Source organism: Triticum dicoccoides, chromosome 7B (genome assembly GCF_002162155.2).
Source record: "Triticum dicoccoides isolate Atlit2015 ecotype Zavitan chromosome 7B, WEW_v2.0, whole genome shotgun sequence".
In the NCBI taxonomy this organism is placed as follows: Eukaryota; Viridiplantae; Streptophyta; class Magnoliopsida; order Poales; family Poaceae; genus Triticum; species Triticum dicoccoides.
In genome coordinates, this window is record NC_041393.1 from 220,540,396 (window position 1) to 220,546,839 (window position 6,444).

The following is a 6,444-nucleotide window of genomic DNA, read 5'->3' on the forward strand; positions in this document are numbered from 1 at the left end:
CACACCTCGCACTCTGCATATATGCCGGATCCATCAGTACATTTGTGCAGTTCCACCAAAATGCAGCTAAATAACCCTATTTGCACAGATAATGAAAAATCATGATTACATTATAGTGGCACTAGTTGATGAAACATACACTAATAAATAGAATAAAATATTGCAATAGTATCATAGTATGCCATGCTGCGAGGGCGAGATGGGCCCTGTGATGCATCGTACAGTAGGCCTGAGGCTGGTAATCGACCCAATTCTCCCCGATACACCTTCTGCCAGTGATGAACATCAGTGTACAGCGATAGTACAAGGAGGGGCCTTGAGACATTCGAATCTCTATTTTTGTGCAGATCAACTAAAATTAAGCACCCCAGTTTGCAGAAACACTTCAACATTAACAATGGGACTAGTTGATGAAACATATACTAACAAAGAGAAGAACTTTCTTTATCTACATTGGAAATGAAATGATAGAGAGAACACTCGCTCTATTTTTACTGTATTATTACTTCATTCTATCAGTGGCACTAGGCTCGAGCAGGTGGCAAGCTAGGTGTACCGTGCTTCACAAGGATTGAGGGCGGGGGTGCTTAGACTGGGATGCTTAAGCTAGCTCTTTCAGTCCCTATCTTCCCCCTAATGTTTCTGTGGTAGCATTTGGGTTGTAATCCAAACTTGGTCGAGCTGGTGCTGCGTCCCCCTACCCGCCTAGCTTATGTGGCGAACTTGTCTCCTGCTAGTACCCAGTCTATTCTAGTAGTAGTTAGACAACTGCCCGTTTACACTAAGATGTTGTCGGATAATGGTTCTTTATGGCTGTGTTTCTTTAATTAAATCGGAGGAAACCCCCTCTTTCGATATATAAAAAAAATCTGTGGCACTAGCGTGTCGGTGTACTAGAGTAGGGGTACCCTAGTATCCCGAACTTGTGCACGGGCAGTTGCAGCACCCCGCGGCAAGGGCTTGCCGGGTGACCGCCAAGGTCCTCCAAGGTTATTTCAGAGCCATTCAAGAACGCAAAGGCCCCGGCAAGAGGAGCTTGCCGGGAAGGCCAACCGGCCACTCAAGAGCAAAATGTCCAAGCCAAGGAAACAAGCCCCCGGCAAGAGGAGCTTGCCGGGAAGGCCAACTAAGGCATCTCAAGGAACATGCCGCGACGCGCCACACGTCCCGGCAAGGCCCGGCGAGCGACAAGCTCCCGGGCGCGACAAGACAGCGACAGCGGCAAGGCGCTTGCCGCGGCAAGCAACCATCCCGTACCCGCGCTCCAGCGCATCCACCTACGTGTCGCCCTGGGGTCTTTTCCGGGGGCGCTTGGCGGATGGCTGTGCAGCCAGGGGTGCATGGTGGCCAGCGACGCTGGCGAAATAGCATCATGGTGAATGGTGGCACCCCTGACGGTCCCTTCTGCACTGTTTGGACGACATAGACGAGCATTAAATGCTCTTGTCCCCTGCCGTCAGGGTTAGGTAGGATTCACTGTACAGGTAGTTGCACCAATCGCAACTCCCTTTTCCACTTTTACCCTCGCCTACGTTGCCACCTGTCGGTGACCCCTTTAGCGTATAAGAGGAGGCCCATGCGCAACGTAGAGGGGGTTCGGAACCTGAGAGGCAGAAACACTCACGCTCGGCTTGGGCCAGAACTCAATATAGACAAACAAGCAGTAGTAGGAGTATTATCTCTCCGGAGAGCTCCGAAGCTGGGTAAACTTCTCGTGTGCTTCGCCTCGATCTGCTCTTCGTGCGATCTCCGCTCCCCACCAAACCGAAAGGGGCTCCGGTCCCATAGGTGTTCGTGGATCACCAGTTTCCCCACGACATAGCGGTGCCAAAACATTGCCTCAAATTAATAGTGCCACTAGATTAAGGTGCAAAATAATAACATTACTGCTTTATCTTGGCAGTGCCAAAATAGTAGCACAAGAGCAGACTCAACATGTAGGATCTTTGGCAAACCATATTTGCAGTCAACGCCATCATAGAAGGGATGACACCAGTCACCAACATGGATGATTCAATTCATGGGACCTTTTTGTGCAGTTCACCTAAAATGAAGCAATGTCCCATGAGCTAGCAGCTTCTTCTTCATTAGTTGCAATAAAATTGAGCAACATCAAGGTGGGTTGTGAAGCTCGTGGAATGTTCAACTATAATTTGCATATCATTTGTGTAGTTCAACTAAGATCAAGCATGAAATGTATATCTCTGTTTGCAAAAAAAGGTGGAAAGGAGGGTGACTAACAAGTGATGAAACATACATCAAATGAAACGAAGCATGCTCCTTAACATGCGATCCTACAAGGACAACAGCCATTTCTAAAGCAACAACATTGCTAGATATTAGTGTGGGCATTAGGATTAACTATGACAACCGTTAAGTACGACATTACTTTAATGGTGCCATTCCTTCATTTTACCAGCAACATTACATTAACAGCTACTAAAGAGTTGGTATTTGGGCACGGGAGAGTAGGCGGTCCAGGACAGTTGCATTTGTAATGAAAATCAGCAACTTATCTTAATGGTAAATTTAGCATGACATGAAAAACAGTGCCATTGATTCATATTACTGGAGGCATTACATTGAAAACAATATTGGTTTAACGTGTCCTTACTTTTAACAGTGCGACTACTGAAGGAAATATGCCCTAGAGGCAATAATAAAGTTATTATTTATTTCCTTAATTCATGATAAATTTTTATTATTCATGCTATAATTGTATTAATCGGAAACTTAGTACATGTGTGAATACATAGACAAAACATATAGTCCCTAGTATGCCTCTACTTGACTAGCCCGTTAATCAAAGATGGTTATGTTTCCTAACCATAGACATGCGTTGTCATTTGATGAACAGGATCACATCATTAGGAGAATGATCTGATGGACATGAACCATCTGTTAGCTTAGCATTACGATTGTGTTAGTTTCATTGCTACTCTTTCTTCGTGACTTATACAAGTTCCTCAGACTATGAGATTATGCAACTCCCGAATACCGGAGGAACACTTTGTGTGCTACTAAACATCACAACGTAAATGGGTGATTATAAAGGTGCTCTACAGGTGTCTCTGAAGGTGTTTGTTGGGTTGGCATAGATCGAGATTAGGATTTGTCACTCCGTGTTTTGGAGAGGTATCTCTGGGCCCTCTGGGTAATACTCATCACTATAAGCCTTGCAAGCATTGTGACTAATGAGTTAGTTGCGGGATGAAGTATTATGGAACGAGTAAAGAAACTTGTCGGTAACAAGATTGAACTAGGTATTGGGATACCGATGATTGAATCTCGGGCAAGTAGCATACCGATGACAAAGGGAACAACATATGTTGTTATGCGGTTTGACCGATAAAGATCTTTCTAGAATATGTACGAACCAATATGAGGATCCAAGTTCCACTATTGATTATTGACCAGAGACATGTCTCGGTCATGTCTTCATAGTTCTCGAACCCTTATGGTCCGCACGCTTAACGTTCGATGACGATTGGTATTATGAGTTTATGTGATATGATGTATCAAAGATTGCTCGGAGTCCTGGATATGATCACGGGCATGACGAGGAGTCTCGAAATGGTCGAGACATAAAGATTAATATATTGGAAAACTATATCCGGACACCGGAAGTGTTCTGGAGAAGTTTCGGATCAAACCGGAGTGCCGGAGGGTTACTGGAACACCCCGGGGGAACTAGTGGGCCTAGATGTGCCTTAGTGGGAGAAGAGGAAGGGCCAGGAGGGGCTGCCCCCCCATGAATTTGAATAGGACAAGGGAAGGGGGGCGGCGCCCCCCTTTCCTTCCCTTCCCCCTCTTCCTTCCTCCTTCCCCCTCTCTTCCCTTGTTGGAAACCTAGTAGGAATAGGATTCCTAGTAGGAATCCTACTTGGGGCGCACCCCATGAGGGTCGGCTGGCATCCCCCCTTGCTCCTTTATATATGGGGGAAGGGGGGCACCCTCGGACACATAAGATGACAATTGTTTTAGCCACGTGTGGTGCCCCCCTTCACAGATTTCCACCTCGGTCATACCATCGTAGTGCTTAGGCGAAACCCCGTGCCGGTAACTTTATCATGAATGTCAACACGCCGTCGTGCTGATGAAACTCTCCCTCGACCTCAGCTAGATCTAGAGTTTGTGGGACGTCACCGAGCTGAACCTATGCAGATCGCGGAGGTGTCGTACCTTTGGTCCTAGGATCGGTTGGATCGTGAAGACGTACATCTACATCAACCGTGTTGTCATAATGCTTCGCTTTCGGTCTACAAGGGTACATAGACAACACTCTCCCCTCTCGTTACTATGCATCACCTAGATAGATCTTGCGTGATCGTAGGAAATTTTTGAAATTACCGCATTCCCCAACAGTGGCATCTGAGGTAGGTCTATGCGTAGATGTTATATGCACGAGTAGAACACAAAGAGTTGTGGGCGATAATAGTCATACTGCTTACCAGCACGTCATACTTTGATTTGGCGGTATTATTAGATGAAGCGGCTCAGACCGACATTACACGTACGCTTATGCGAGACTGGTTCTACCGACATGCTTCGCACATAGCTGGCTGGTGAGTGTCTATTTCTCCAACTTTAGTTGAATCGAGTGTGGCTATGCCCGATCCTTGTTGAAGGTTAAAACAGCACACTTGACGAAAAATTGTTGTGGCTTTGATGCGTAGGTAAGAACGGTTCTTGCTAGAAGCCCGTAGCAGCCACGTAAAACTTGCAACAACAAAGTAGAGGACGTCTAACTTGTTTTTGCAGGGCTTGCTGTGATGTGATATGGTCAAGGCATGATGTGATATAAATTGTTGTATGAGATGATCATGTTTTGTAACAAAGTTATCGGCAACTGGCAGGAGCCATATGGTTGTCGCTTTCTTGTATGCATCGCCATGTAATTGTTTTACTTTATCACTAAGCGACAGCGATAGTCATAGTAACAATAGTTGGTGAGACGACAACGATGCTACGATGGAGATCAAGGTGTCACGCTAGTGATGATGGAGATCATGACGATGCTTCGGTGATGGAGATCATGAGCACAAGATGATGATGGCCATATCATGTCACATATTTTGATTGCATGTGATGTTTATCCTTTATGCATCTTATATTGCTTAGAACGTCGGTAGCATTATAAGATGATCCCTTACTAAATTTCAAGGTACAAGTGTTCTCCCTGAGTATGCACCGTTGCTACAGTTCGTTGTGCCGAGACACCACATGATGATCGAGTGTGATAAGCTCTACGTTCACATACAACGGGTGCAAGCCAGTTTTGCACACGCAGAATACTCGGGTTAAACTTGACGAGCCTAGCATATGCAGATATGGCCTCGGAACACTGAGACCGAGAGGTCGAGCGTGAATCATATAGTAGATATGATCAACATAGTGAAGTTCACCATTGAAAACTACTCCATCTCACGTGATGATCGGACATGGTTTAGTTGATTTGGATCACGTGATCACTTAGATGATTATAGGGATGTCAATCTAAGTGGGAGTTCTTAAGTAATATGATTAATTGAACTTTAATTTATCATGAACTTAGTACCTGATAGTATTTTGCATGCCTATGTTGTTGTAGATCAATGGCCCGTGCTACCGTTCTTTTGAATTTTAATGCGTTCCTAGAGAAAGCTAAGTTGAAAGATAATGGCAGCAACTACATGGACTGGGTCCGTAACTTGAGGATTATCCTCATTGCTTGTAACGCGCCGGATTCGATGCGCCAGGTGTCTGCCAGTTATTCACCGTCATTTCCATGTCATTTGCTTGTGTGTTGCATTTTATCATGTCATCATGTGCATTGCATTGCATACGTGTTCGTCTCATGCATCCGAGCATTTTCCCCGTTGTCCGTTTTGCAATCCGGCACTCCCATGTCCTCCGGCGTCCCCCTTTTTGTCTCTTGTTGTGAGCGGGTGTTAAAAGTTCTCGGAATGGACCGAGGTTTTCCGAGTGGCCTTGGTATATCACCGGTAGACCGCCCGTCAAATTTCGTGCCATTTGGAGGTCGTTTGATACTCCAACGGTTAACCGCGTAGCCCGAAACCCCTCTCTCTTTGCAGCCCAGCACCCCTTCACCATAGCTCATGAGCCCATACAAACCCCCTCCATGCTCTCGGCCGTTCGATCACGATCGTGTGGCGAAAACCGCACCTCATTTGGAGCCTCCTAGCTCCCTCTACATATAAATACACCTCCCCCTCTGAAATTTGCAGACGAAACCCTAAAAATTCTCCTCCCACCGCGCCGGACATGTCCGCCGCCTCCGGACGAATCGCCGCCGCCGCCCGCAGCCAACGAGGGCCTGCCACATGGCACGTCCGCCGCCCCCACGCCGCCGGCCCGCCTGGCCCGTCGCCGGCCCCCGCGGCCCATCCGTCCCCCGCGCGCCCGCGACCCGCGACCCGCGCCGCCTCCCATTGGCGCGCCTGC